The 14,751-nt window shown below is 49.5% G+C and overlaps 2 protein-coding genes across 8 annotated transcripts in view; one reads left to right on the plus strand and one right to left on the minus strand.

Annotated features, from left to right (window-relative positions):
• Positions 1-14,751, minus strand: part of LOC140421791 (uncharacterized) — an 864,226-nt gene that overhangs the window by 560,586 nt on the left and 288,889 nt on the right. The gene's annotated exons all lie outside the window — the stretch shown is intronic.
• LOC140421792 (uncharacterized) overlaps positions 1-14,751 on the plus strand; it is a 211,876-nt gene that overhangs the window by 104,818 nt on the left and 92,307 nt on the right. The window lies entirely within an intron of this gene.

The following is a 14,751-nucleotide window of genomic DNA, read 5'->3' on the forward strand; positions in this document are numbered from 1 at the left end:
CTAGGTACCTTTCAATACATCCCCTCACCCTTACACATACCCCCTCGTCCGCCAACAGTCCCATATCTAATCTCCAGAGTGGGCGCTGTTCCTTTTCCTCTCCTACTTCCAGATCTACCCAATGTGGGGCATAATCTGAAATGGCTATAGCCGAATACTCCGTTCCTGCCACCTTCGGGTTCAGCGCCCTTCCCAGGACAAAGAAGTCTATCCGGGAGTACACTTTGTGGACATGGGAGAAGAAGGAAAACTCTTTACTCCTTGGCCTAGTAAATCTCCAGGGATCCACTCCTCCCATCTGCTCCATAAAGCCCTGAAGCACCTTGGCCGCTGCCGGCCTCATCCCGGTCCTATGTCTGGTCCAGCACCGTGTTGAAGTCCCCCCCCCCCCCCCCCCATTACCAACTTTCCCATCTCCAGGTCCGGGATGCGCCCCAACATACGCTTCATAAAGTTTGCATCATCCCAGTTCGGGGCATATACGTTCACCAGCACCACCGCCTCACCTTGCAATCTGCCACTCACCATCACGTATCTACCCCCACTGTCCGCCACTATGGTCTTCGCCTCAAACAATACCCGTTTCCCCACCAGTATTGCCACCCCTCTATTTTTCGCATCCAAGCCCGAGTGGAATACCTGTCCCACCCATCCTTTTCTTAATCTGACCTGATCTGCCAGTTTCAGGTGTGTCTCCTGAAGCATGACCACGTCTGCCTTTAGTTTCTTTAGGTGCGCAAATACCCTTGCCCTCTTAATCGGCTCGTTCAACCCTCTCACGTTCCACGTGATCAACCTGGTTGGGGGGCTCTTTACCCCCCCCCCCCCCCTCGTCGACTAGCCATCCCCTTTTTTAGACCAGCTCCTCACCCGGTTCCCACGCACCCGCTTATCCCCCGGATGGTGCCCTCCCGTCCCGACCATCCCATCCCATAACAGCTCCCCCTTCCCCTTAGCAGCAGCAACCCAGTTAACCCCCCCCCCCTCCCCCGCTAGGTCCCTCTCTAGCTTAGTTGCTCCCCCCATATTGCTTCCGGAAGTCAGCAAACTCTGGCTGACCTCGGCTTCCCCCGTTTATCCTTAGCCTCCCATCATATGAGGCCCCCTCCTTCCTGCGCCCCCTTTTCCCGCCACAATTTCCATAGCGCGGGAACATAGCCCGCGCTTCCCTCTCGGCCCCGCCCCTGATGGCGCAGCTCCCTCTCTCCTTCCCCCTCCCCTTCCCCACCGGCGCCCACATTTCTTCGTGTGTCCCCCCCCCCCCCCCTTCGAGGGGAAAGAAAATTTTCCCCCATCTGATTCACAGTCCCTTGCCACCACCTCACTACTTCATTTCAAACACTCTTTCTCCAATCTAGTCCAACTTCTCCTCTTCAATAAATGTCCACGCCTCTTCTGCCGTCTCGAAGTAGTGGTGTTTACTCTGGTGTGTAACCCACAGTCTTGCCGGCTGCAACATTCGGAACTTCACTTTCCTCTTGTGGAGCACCGCCTTGGCCCGATTGGATCTCGCCCTCCTTCTCGCCACCTCCGCACTCCAATCCTGATACACGCGGATCACCGCGTTCTCCCACCTGCTGCTCCGTGTCTTTTTCGCTCATCTCAGGACCATCTCCCTGTCCTTGTAGCGGTGGAACCTCACCACTATTGCTCGAGGTATTTCTCCTGCCTTTGGTCTTCTCACGAGGACTCAATACGCTCCCTCCACTTCCAGGGGGCCCGTCGGGGCCTCAGCTCCCATTAAGGTATGGAGCATCGTGCTCACATATGCCCCAACGTCCGCTCCCTCTGCCCCTTCGGGAAGACCCAAGATTCTTAAGTTCTTCCTCCTCGAGCTATTTTCCAGGGCTTCCAGTCTCTCCATACACCTCTTATGCAGTACCTCGTGCGTCTCCGTCTTCACCACCAAGCCCTGTATCTTGTCCTCATTTTTGGCAGCTTTTGCCTTCACTCCACGGAGCTCCATCTCTTGGGTCTTCTGCGCCTCCTTTAACCCCTCAATCGCCTGCAGCATCGGCGCCAGCACCTCCTTCTTGAGCTCCTCCACACATCGCTGGAGGAACTCCTGCTGTTCCAGGCCCCATACCAACTGGCCTCCCTCCGCCGCCATCTTGCTTCTCACTTCCCTTCTTTGCCGCTGCTCCAGAGGATCCTCCGCAATCTGGCCACTATTATCTCTTCTGTCCATTCACATCCGGGGGGACTCCCTTCTATGTCACCTCACAGTGGGTTTAGCCTTCGAAAATTGCCGTTGGGGCTCCTGATAAGAGCCCAAAAGTCCGTTAAAATGGGAGGTGCCGAAACGTGCGACTTAGCTAGTCATCGCCGCACCCGGAAGTGTCTCTCTAACACTTTTAACATCATAAATCATCCCAGTCAACTTCACAGGAACATTATAAAACAAAGTGAGACACCCAGACACAAAAGGAGATATTAGGGCAGGTGACCAAAAACTTGGTCAAAGAGGTGAGTTTTAAAGAGTCTGAAAGGAGGTGAGTGAGGTGGAGACGGGGAGGTTTCGGGAGGGAATTCAGTGCTTGGGGCCGAGGGAACTGAAAACCATGGCGGAGTAATTAGAATCGGGAGTGTACAAGAGTCCAGGATCAGAGCTGTACAGATATCTCAGGGGGTTGTGGGGCTGGAGGAGATACAGACACAGGGAAAGACGAGGCCATGGAGGGATTTGAAAACAAGGGTGAGAATTGACTGGGAGCGAATGCAAGTCTCGGAGCACAGGGATCATAGGGGAAAGGAACTTGCTGTGAATTAAGACATGGGTAGCAGACTTTTGGATGGCTTTACTTTTACAGAGGTAGAATGTGGGAGAGCAGCCAGGTGTGTAGTGGAATTGTCGAATCGCGAGGTGACGATGGTAAATTGCCTTAGTATCTAAAAAAGTTAAGGGGGGTTACTGGGATAGGTGGAGGTGTGGGCTTAGCTAGTGTGCTCTTTCCAAGGGCTGGTGCAGACTCAATGGGCCGAATGGCCTCCTTCTGCACTGTAAATTCTATGAGGTCAGAAGCTCATATTGGATTAAGTATGAAACCAAGTTTACAAAGAGACTGGCTAAGTCTGAGACTGTTGCCAGGGAGAGGGATAGAGTCGGTATGTCAGGAATGGAGATTGGAGCAGGGACTGAACAGTGGATTCAGTCTTCTCCATATTTGATTGAAGTTATTTAGTCAGCAGGGAGAGAACCAGAATGGGCCCTACGTTTGATATCCGGTATAACTTAGTTCGAGAGGGAGAGGAAGAACGAAGGAAACCCTGGAAGATTTGGAGAAACGACCTTTGCAATGGTTCATCAAATCACCACATGGTCAGTTCTGGACACAAGGTTAACATCTGTTATTCTGTCTGCTCAGTCAGGGTGATTCAGATTAATGTCTGTCACAAGTCATGGATGAAGTGATTTATAAAGCATATTCTTATCTCCAATTATATAAATTTGATAACAGGATACAGAAATAATGATCGAATACTTTATTTGGATTTCAGTCCCAGGGAGGAGGGAGAGTGTGTGGGACAGGGATTTACAGCTTTGGGGACAGAAGAGAGAAAAATATGTTCCCCAGAAACTGGAATTGTCTGTTCTGAATTTCTATCCTGTACTGATAGTGTGGCCTTTGTAACCTCCTTTTCCAGGGCATTAGGAGAGGATTTTCATACATGAAACGCAAACCAAATATCACATTAAGATCCGACAGTGTCACTGAATTGATCAGGACCTGAATAGCCTCAGACTATGAATGTGGAATGAAAAATGTTTGTGGGAAAATATTTCAAACATATTGTGACTGGAAAAGACCAGAGACACACACACACCCGAGTGAGAGTGTTCCAGTGAACTGACTGTGGAAAGAGCTTTAACCAGTTACAGCCTGAAAAAACACCACACCATTCACTAAGGGGAGAAACCATACATGTGTTCTGTGTGAGGACCAAGCTTCACTTGATTGTCGAAAGAGGAAACGGACAAAGACACTGACTCCATGGAAACCGTGGGGTATGATTTTCGCTCAGGGGTTTCCAAAATGCGAGAGGTCCCGGGTTCATATCCCGGACGAGCCCTGCAAAGTGCTTGACTGGGGAGGTGATGGTGCAGTGGTCTTGTTGCTGAATGAGTAATCCTGAGACCCAGCACAATTCTCTGAGACTGTGGGTTCAAACCCCACCACGGCAGATGCTTCATTGTGGCTTGGATTTGAACTTGGATCCAATAAATCAGGGGCAGCACGGTAGCACAGTGGTTAGCAAGTTGCTTCACAGCTCCAGGGTCCCAGCTTCGATTCCCGGCTTGGGTCATTGTCTGTGCGGAGTCTGCACATTCCCCCCGTGTCTGCGTGGGTTTCCTCCGGGTGCTCCAGTTTTCTCCCCTAGTCCAAAGATGTGCAGGTTAGGTGGAGTGGCTATGCTCAATTGCCCTTAGTGCCCAAAAGGGTTAAGTGGGGTTACTGGGTTACGGGGATAGGGTGGAGGTGTGGGCTTGAGTTGGGTGCTCTTTCCAAGGGCCAGTGCAGACTCAATGGGCCGAATGGCCTACTTCTGCACTGTAAATTCTATGATTGTGAAAGCTGGATGTTCAACAGTATAGTGAGAATCAGGTCAAAGGAGCAAAGGGTAAGTCTCACAGACAAGATGAGCTCTGAGAGAGCATGATGGGAGATAACGGGGAAAGAGGCGAGTTCAGAATTTGGACAAGAAAGGACTTTCGAGGCAGTTTTACTGAGGGATTTCATGGAAGAGAGCGGAAGAATCAGCTGATCGGATTGTTTGAATGGGTGAGGTTTTCCAGTCCTTCCTGCTGGCTGGATTTTCCAGACCCACAGATCTCTCGGTCTGCTATTCCGGTTCATTGGTTGTCTCATTGAGTTCACTGTAGGCCTTTTGGTGGAAGAACTCCCGGAGCCTCATTCGCCTGATGAATTCCCTGAAGGGGAAAAACAACATTTTCTTCACAGCCTTCAACACGTCATCGATGAAGACGAACATCTTGCCAAGGCCATCCCCATACCCCCATTACTTTCCTTCAAGCAACTGCATAAACTCAAACAGACCATTGTTTGCACCAAACTACCCAACCTTCAGAAGAACAGTGACCACGACACCACACAACCCTGTCATGGCAATCTCTGCAAGACGTGCCAGATCATCGACATGGGTACCACCATTACACGTGAGAACACCACCCGCCAGGTACGGGGTACATACTCGTGCGACTCGGCCAACGTTGTCTGCCTCATACGCTGCAGGAAAGGGTGTCCCGAGGCGTGGTACATTGGCAAGACTATGCAGTCGCTGCGGCAACGGATGAACAGAAATCGCGCAACCATCGCCAGGCAGGAGTGTTCCCTTCCAGTCAGGAACACTTCAGCAGTCAAGATCATTCAGCCTCTGATCTTCGGGTAAACGTTCTCCAAGGCGGCCTTCAGGACCCGTGGCAGCACAGAATTGCTGAGCAGAAACTGATAGCCAAGTTCCGCACATGAGTACGGCCTCCACCGGATCCTTGGATTCATGACACATTACATTCACCGCCTACCATCTGGCCTGGGCTTGCAAAATCCTACCAACTGTCCTGGCTTGAGACAATTCACACCTCTGTAACCTGTGATTATCCCTCTCTCCAGTCGCACCGTCTGGACCTGTAAAGATTTAATTACCTGCAAAGACTCGCATTCAAAGAATCATCTCGCATCATTGACATTGCCCATTGATGTGTTTGTGGAATCCACCCCTTAATTCACCTGAGGAAGGAGCTGCGCTCCGAAAGCAAGTGATTTGAAACAAACCTATTGGACTTTAACCTGGTGTTGTCAGACTTCTTACTGTGCCCACCCCAGTCCAACGGCAGCTTCTCCACATCATAAATGAGAAGCATTTAATGCTTCTGCCAGTTTCGAACCAGGCACCTTTCGTGTGTCAGGTGAATGTGATAACCTCTACACTACAGAAAGAGCTGGCAGCACAGTACCCAATGGCCCTGTACAATGTTCAACTGCACAGTCTATATTATTCTCTAAGTTTGAATAAAGATTGTAGACTTCCAGTTAACACAAATACTTTATTTAGTAGGTTTGTTCTGTTTCCAGAGCTTAACTAGATATAATATAGTCAAGAGGTATGACCAGTGAAGCTAAGGTAAGCTGCCTATGCTGAGCTGTTGCTGTCTGCTGCTGCTGCTAACTAGCCCTGTGCTTCTGAAAGAGGCGGATCCTACCTTGGGCTCAACCCTTTATACCCGTCTCTGATGCCCTCTGGTGATGCTGTGGCTGTTACATCTGTCTGCATTCCCTGGTGTATGTGCAGATACATGTACAGATGTACAGATCACTACATCCCCCCTCCCTTTTATTGGACATGTTTTCTAGACTGGCCTCAAGAAAACTGTACATAACAAGTGGTGAGAATATGAAAATCTGCACAATGTGAAAATGATAAAAGTAATACAGAAACAATTAACTGTGTTGAGTCCATCGTGAGAAATGTCCATATTTGTCTTGTGCGTGTGTTGAAGTGTCGTCACAAATCTAGCCGGTCGGGTGCCTTACGGCTTCTGCTGGAGTGTCTTAACGGCGGTAGTAGGGATGATGGAGTACTGTCTGGCGTTATGTGGCGAGGAGCGTCCTGTGGACAAATGGACTCGGTCAAGCCCAGTGTGGGAAATACTGCCGTTGTAGGTCGAATCTCTAATAGATCCCGGCGGTTACGGCGAAAAAGTGTTCCCGCAGACGATTTGACAATGTAGGACTGCGGTGCCTCCTGCCTGATCACCGTGGCTGACTCAGACCATCCGCCTCCTGGGTCCCTGATTCTGATGGTGTCTCCTATTGTCAGTGGCTTGAGTGGGATCGCATGTTGATTATAGTATAGTTTTTGTTTGGAGCATAGTGCCCGGATGTCGTCGAGAACCGGTGCGTTGCCGGGGTCTCGGAATTGCTTTGCCGGTAGGGTTGTCCGGATGAGGTGGGGGTCGGAGGGGGGGGGGCGGTACTGGAGAGGAGCGCGCACTGACTGCCAGGGAGGAGGGGGAGGGGGGATTCCCACACTGGGGGGGGGGCCGATGGGAAGGCGGGAGAGGCCGGGGTCAGCAGGAGTCAGCTGACTTACGGGAGTGTTATGGGGGAGCAAAAGAGCTAGATATGGATCTAGCAAGGAGGGGGGGTATAGGGTTGCTGCTGCATTGGCCAAAGGGGAACTGGAAATAGGAGAGGTGGTCGGGGCGGGGGTCCGCCGTCTGGGGGACTGGAGGGTGCGGGAGGCGGGGGCACGTGACTGGCCTAGAAAAGGAGATGGCTAGTCGGCGGGGGGGGGGGGGGGTGAGCAGCCCCCCAATCCGGCTGATAACTTGGAATGTGAGGGGCCTGAATGGGCCGGTGAAGAGAGCCCGAGTGTTCGCGCACTTAAAGGGACTGAAGGCAGACGTGGTCATGCTTCAGGAGACACATTTGAAGGTGGCAGATGAGGTCAGGCTGAGAAAGGGATGGGTAGGACAGGTATTCCATTTGGGGCTGGATGCGAAGAACAGAGGGGTTGCATTACTGGTGGGGAAGCGGGTGTCGTTTGAGACAAAGAATATTGTAGTGGATAATGGAGGTTGATACGTGATGGTGAGCGGTAGGTTGCAGGGGGTGCGGGTGGTACTGGTAAACGTATACGCCCCAAACTGGGATGATGCCGGATTTATGAAGCGCATGCTGGGTCAGATTCCGGACCTGGGAGTAGGAAGTTTGATAATGGGGGAGGATTTCAACACAGTGCTGGATCCAGCATTGGATCGCTCTCGGTCCAAGACGGGGAAAGGGCCGGCTGCGGCCAAGGTGCTTAGGGGGTTTATGGACCAGATGGGGGGAGTGGATCCATGGAGGTTTGCCAGGCCCCTGGCCAGGGAATTCTCATTCTTTTCCCATGTACATAGAGCATACCCCGGATAGATTTTTTTGTTTTGAGTAGGGCGCTAATCCCGAAAGTGGAGGGAACTAAGTTCATGCTAAGTTGCTGGCAAAAGTGGATGCTAAGTTGCTGGCAAAAGTGCTGGCTACGAGAATTGAGGACTGTGTCCCGGGGGTGATCCATGAGGACCAGCCGGGATTTGTAAAGGGCAGGCAGTTAAACACTAATGTGCGGAGGCTCCTCAACGTGATTATGATGCCATCGGTGGAGGGAGACGTGGAGGTAGTGGCAGCTATGGACGCGGAGAAGGCCTTCGACCGGGTGGAGTGGGAGTATCTTTGGGAAGTGTTGCGGAGATTTGGGTTTGGGGAGGGGTTCATCAGCTGGGTCAGGCTGCTATATAGAGCCCCGGTGGTGGGTGTGGCTACGAATCGGCGGAGGTCGGAGTACTTTCGGCTGTACCGAGGGACGAGGCAGGGGTGCTCCCTGTCCCCCTTGTTTGCATTGGCAATTGAGCCTTTGGCCATGGCACTAAGGGAGTCCAGGAAATGGAGGAGATTGGTCCGAGGGGGAGAGAAACATCGGGTGTCGCTGTATGCGGACGACCTGTTCCTGTATGTGGCAGATCCAGTGGAGGGGATGGCGGAGGTCATGCGGATCTTCAGGGAGTTTGGGGACTTCTCGGGCTATAAGCTCAACATAGGGAAAAGTGAGCTCTTTGTGGTGCATCCAGGGGACCAGGGAAGGAGGATAGAAGACCTACCAATGAAGAGGGCGGAAAGGAACTTTCGGTACTTGGGGATCCAGGTGGCTGGGAGTTGGGGGGGCCCTGCACAAGCTCAATTTGAAGCGGTTGGTGGAGCAGATGGATGAGGATTTCAAAAGATGGGATGTGCTGCCACTCTCGCTAGCGGGCAGGGTACAGTCGGTTAAAATGATGGTCCTCCCGAGGATTCTCTTTGTGTTCCAGTGCCTTCCCATTATGATTACCAAGGCTTTTGTTAAACGGGTAGGTAGGAGCATCATGAGTTTCGTGTGGGCAAATAAGTCCCCGAGGGTGTTTCTGGAGCGTAGCAGGGACAGGGAGGGTTGGCGCTGCTAAAGTTTTGCGGCTATTATTGGGCAGCCAACGTGGCGATGATCCAAAAGTGGGTAATAGAGGGAGAGGGGGCGGCGTGGAAGAGGTTGGAGATGGCGTCCTGCAGGGGCACGAGCCTGAGGGCGCTGGTGACGGCACCATGGACGCTCTCGCCGACAAGGTACACCACGAGTCCGGTGGTGGCGGCAACATCGAAGATCTGGGGGCAGTGGAGACGGCATGGGGGCGAGGTGGGAGCCTCGGTTTGGTCCCCGATTCGGGAGAACCATCGGTTTGTCCCGGGAAGGATGGATGGGGGGTTTCGGAGCTGGCATTGGGTAGGGATTAGAAGAATGGGGGACCTGTTTATAGGTGGGACGTTTGCGAGCCTAGGGGCGCTGGAGAAGTTTGGGTTACCCCCGGGAAATGCGTTCAGGTACGTGCAAGTGAGGGCGTTTGTGAGGCGGCAGGTGAGGGAATTCCCGTTGCTCCCGGCACAGGGGATTCAGGGCAGGGTGATTTCGGGTGTATGGGTCGGAGAAGGCAAGGTTTCGGCGATCTATCAGGAGATGAAAGAAGAGGAGGAGGACTCGGTAGAGGAGTTAAAGGGCAAGTGGGAGGAGGAGCTTGGGTAGGAGATAGATGAGGGTCTGTGGGCTGATGCCCTGAGTAGGGTTAATTCTTCTTCCTCTTGCGCCAGGCTTAGCCTAATACAATTTAAGGTTACTCACAGAGCGCATATGACAGGGGCGAGGTTGAGTAGGTTCTTTGGGATGGAGGACAGATGCGGGAGGTGCTCGGGAAGCCCGGCGAATCACATCCACATGTTCTGGTCGTGCCCGGCACTGGATGGGTTCTGGAGGGGTTTCGCGAGGACTATGTCCAAGGTGGTGAAAGTCCAGGTCAAGCCGAGCTGGGGGTTGGCACTATTTGGGGTAACGGATGAGCCGGGAGTGCAGGAGGCAAAAGAGGCTGGTATCCTGGCCTTTGCATCCCTGGTAGCACGGCGGAGGATCTTGCTATTATGGAAGGGTGCGAAGCCCCCCAGTGTGGAAGCCTGGATAAATGACATGGCAGGGTTCATTAAGCTGGAGAGGATAAAGTTTGCCTTGAGAGGGTCTGTGCAGGGGTTCTTCAGGCGGTGGCAACCGTTCCTAGACTATCTCGCGGAGCGTTAGGAGGAGGTCAGCAGCAGCAGCAACCCAAGGGTGGGTGGGGGAGGGGGGTCTCCTTCGAGGGGGGTATTTGGGTGGGTGGGCTTCCCCAAGGGTACCTTTGAATGTCATATTGGGGGTTACTATATATGGGGGAAACCCAATGTATAAGTTTTGTATTATTTTCGATTGTTGTGTTTGTGTTCTTTTTTCTTTTTGTTATGTGCGGGGGGGGTTTGTTAAAAATTTTGTTGGAAAAATCTGAATAAACATATTTTTAAAAATCAATTTTTTTTAAAAGGGTTGTCCGGATGTCTCTGCCGAAGAGCATTTGCGCTGGCGCCAGTCTGAGCTCAATGGGGTTGCTCGGTACGATAACAGAGCTAGGTTGATGTTGGAACGTGACTCGGCTGCTTTGCTGATGAGCCGTTTAATGATGTAGAAACCTTTTCCCCCTGTTCCATTTGATTGCGGGTAGCGATTCTGTGTCGCACCGTTGTCTGACCTCGACCTTTTCTTGTGTTTGTGGTATTGATTCTGCCTGTCATTGTTCGTGAAAGCTGTTTTGCTTGTTTGTAGATGTGAATTTGTGAGATTCAGTATCATGCCATGGCATGTTTTCAGTCTTGTCATTGTTTTGCAGTGTGCTGTGGCATTGTCCTCCACGTGCAGAGTTGTACCATGTTGTACAGGTCGTTGTTTCCTTGTTGTTGTTTTGTCGTTTCTGTCTTTGTTGTTTTCGTTGGCGTTCTTGTTGTTCTTTTTGTCACGCTTGTTGATTCTGTTTTCGTTGTTTTCGCTTTCATTCTTGCTCTTTTTCTTGTCGTGCTCATTGTTTGTGGGATGCTTTGTGTTCCTTTTGTCGTTCTTGTTGCGCTGCATGTTGCTTTTGTTGTTGCTGTTCTTGTTTCTGATGTGCTTTGTGCGGTTTTTGTTGTCCTTGTTGCGCTCAATGAGTGTGCCTTGTGGATGATTTGAGTCATTATCACAGTTATTGGTGTCCGTGTCCTTTGTGGTCTCTGCTAAATTGAGCGTATCTTCTTGAGAATTGTGAGAATGATCTGAAGTTGAATTGATGTTGGTGACATCAATCATTTGCGGTGGATTTGATGCCTCTTCTTTGCTTAATTGGTACTCCTCTTCTAGAGTCATGTCTGGTTCACTTGAATCATCATTGATTTCTTGGAGCTCCTGTTTTGGAGTCATTTCAGGGTCACTTTAATTATCATTGACTTCTTGCTGCTCTTCTTTTGGAGTCATTTCAGATTCATTTGAATCATCTGTGATCTCTTTCTGCTCCTTTTCTAGAGTCAAAACCTTCACGATTTCTATTGACGTGGTCTCTCTGGACTCTTGGTGCTCCTCTTCTGGAGTCAAAATCTGCAGGATTTCTATTGACATGGTCTCTCTGGACTTTTGGTGCTCCTCTTCTGGAGTTAAAGTCTTCAAGATTTCAATTGACGTGGTCTCTCTGGACTCATGGGTGGCCGTCCTCTGATCATTGAGTGCTTCTGTGCAGACGAGCTGAGGTCTGTCAGTCTCACTGTGAGCCTGCACATCCTGTATGGGAATTGTGATTTCATCGTCACTTGTCTCACATACAGTGGGTAGACATTCAGTGTCTTCTTGTGGTGGCTCAAAGAAGCTTGATAGATCTTCATGGTCTTGTACATGCATGGCGTTCGCTATGGAGTGTTTGCTTGCTTCCATTTTTGAGTCTGTCACCGAGCTGTCTGTGGAGGCTTGCGGCGCTCTCTTTGTGGAGGCTTGTGTCGCTCTCTTTGTGGAGGCTTGCGTCGCTCTCTTTGTGGAGGCTTGCGTCGCTCTCTTTGTGGAGGCTTGTGTCGCTCTCTTTGTGGAGTCATTCATTGCTCTCTCTGTGGAGTTTGTCATTGCTCTCTCTGTGGAGTCGTTCTGTGCTCTCTGTGTGGCGTCGTCTTCATCTTGGGTACTGCTGTCATCCAATGTATCGACGATCTGCCATGGCATCATGGTGTTGGATTCATCTACCATGAGAAGAGTCGTATTGAGCTGTTCAACTGTGTTGCTGATGCTGTGATCAGGATCTCCGAATACCTCAGCCATGTCTGAGCAGTATTATGTGTATTGTTCAATAGACAAATCATCGCTTTTTGTTTTGGTGTTCTGATGGTTCTCTTCATGTTCAATGAACAAATCATCTTCTTGTGTGGAGGCTGGGACCCTTCATGGTGCGTGGACCACTCTCTGTTTCTTGGCATCAGGCCGCAGCATAATCCAGCACTCACGAGTCGGGATGTCATATATGCTGGGCTGAAGATTCCCCATTCCGAAGAACTCATCGTCGGGGTCTTCACCGTACAACACCTCTAGTTGCGGTTCGGATTTGGTACTAGGGTAGCCATCTCCCAAGATGAAATCTTCGTCTGAGTCGTAGTCTACAAGGACCATATCATCTTCTAGGGCAGTGCTAACTGCTTGTTCCACGGTGTTGTGAAAGTTATTTTTAACTGCTGGTGTAAGTTCGTGCATTGTTCTGTCTTTTGAGGCAAGAAAATTGGGTGTTGCAGCTTTAAATTAATTGTTGTTCATTTTCATGCATGTCCCTTTTAAGTGGGCGTGGTCATGGTCATCTGACGCCATGACGCTAGTGACGTCATGTGCCGGACTCGATTGCGCATGCACGATTTGAGTTTCCTTTACTATGCGCTCTCAGCACAACTGCGCATGCGCGGCTCCTTCCTCAAGATGGTTGCCGCTCTGAACTTCCTTCAATCCTGTCTCTGCCTCCTAGTAAGTTTTGGCGCCGTTTTTTCCGATTTTCTTTTCTAGACACTGATTCTGTGTTTGTAAAGACTGACAGTATTGATTTTATTTTTGTTCATAAGCAAGGCATTTTTGTATAGCGATTTCTAGAGTTAGATGCTTTTCCCTCAAATTTTTATCAGATAGTCCAGAAATTAATTGATGCATTATCACAGTGTCTCTGAAATCAGCATAATCACAGCCTTGTGGTATTAACTTGTGATTTGTAATAAAATTAGTGATGGGCCCTCCATTTCTCTGACAAGAGTTAAATCTTTCCAGCATCTCACCAGCCTGACTGCTACAGCATTTAGCAATTATTTTGAGTACAACTTCTAATTTGGATTTGTCTTCATCTTCTAAGTAATTAAAGCAATTATAGATTGCTCTAGCTCCATGCCCTCCTGTTGAGAGAAGTAGGACTATTTTCGTTGCATCAGAGGCATGGCTTAAATCATTAGCTCTGATAAATATTTGGAACATCTGTTCAAACATTTTCCAGTTATAACTTAAATTACCGGTTGTTTCCAGCTGCCATGGAGTTCCAACAAGTTCCATCGAATCAGTTACTCGTCGAGGATCCATTTGCTGCGAAGTCTTCCACAGTCGAATATCCAGTTTAAGTTTTTCTTCTCTTGCTGATGTCTAGCTAGCTTTCTGAAATCACTCGTGGTACCATATATTATTCTCTAAGTCTGAATAAAGATTGTAGACTTCCAATTAACACAAATACTTTATTCAGTAGGTTTGTTCTGTTTCCAGAGCTTAACTCGATGTAATACAATCAAGAGGTACAACCAGTGAAGCTAAGGTAAGCTGCCAATGCTGAGCTGTTGCTGTCTGCTGCTGCTGCTCACTAGCCCGATGCTTCTGAAAGAGGCGGATCCTACCTTGGGCTCGACCCTTTATACCCGTCTCTGATGCCCTCTGGTGATGCTGTGGCTGTTACATCTGTCTGCATTCCCTGGTGTATGTGCAGATGTATGTACAGATGACTGCACAGTCTTGCTGCAGCTTTCAATGGTTCGGCTGGGAGGCCAGGTCACTGATTACATGAAGTCAGCTGTTCCTTTAAAACAGGTGTCTCAACTTGTAAGACCAGGGGCTGTTTAGCACAGGGCTAAATCGCTGGCTTTAAAAGCAGACCAAGGCAGACCAGCAGCACGGTTCGATTCCCGTAACAGCCTCCCTGAACAGGCGCCATAATGTGCCGACTAGGGGCTTTTCACAGTAACTTCATTTGAAGCCTACTTGTGACAATAAGCGATTTTCATTTCATTTCATAAGATAGAGAACTTATATTGAACTTTAGCATTTGTTCAGCAAATATCTAATGGAACAATGCTCTCGGTTCAATCATTAATGCAACATTCTTATCTTCCTACGGAAAATTTCCATCAATTTTACTCAATATTTGTTTCATTATTCAATGTTGACAATCAGTATATTTATTTGTTATATATGACTTCAGTTTGAATTGAATAGATCTCGAGTCTTCACTCTGAATAACTCTGAAATATGCACCATTGAATTGCAAACATGGCTGACCAAGAAAAGAAAGTGTGTCACTGGGTAATACAAACCCCATGAATCTTTGTTGAGATTGACCTCAGACAGCTTTTAAACAAAGTCAAATATAGTTAAATGGAAGTGAATTGAGAATTATGAGTTGCTTATATTTGACCCCTCTGTGTTTTGGTGTGAAACATTCTGCAGCCTAAATCCCGTTCATGTATAAGAAAGGAGGGCTGACAGCAAATCCGCACTGAGCCTGGATTTCCTCATCTCCCTGAGTGGCTTTTCCTGTTTCTCCATCATGAAGGCCAAATTTTTCAAAAAGGT

The sequence above is a fragment of the Scyliorhinus torazame genome, chromosome 5 (genome assembly GCF_047496885.1).
Source record: "Scyliorhinus torazame isolate Kashiwa2021f chromosome 5, sScyTor2.1, whole genome shotgun sequence".
NCBI classification, from domain to species: Eukaryota; Metazoa; Chordata; class Chondrichthyes; order Carcharhiniformes; family Scyliorhinidae; genus Scyliorhinus; species Scyliorhinus torazame.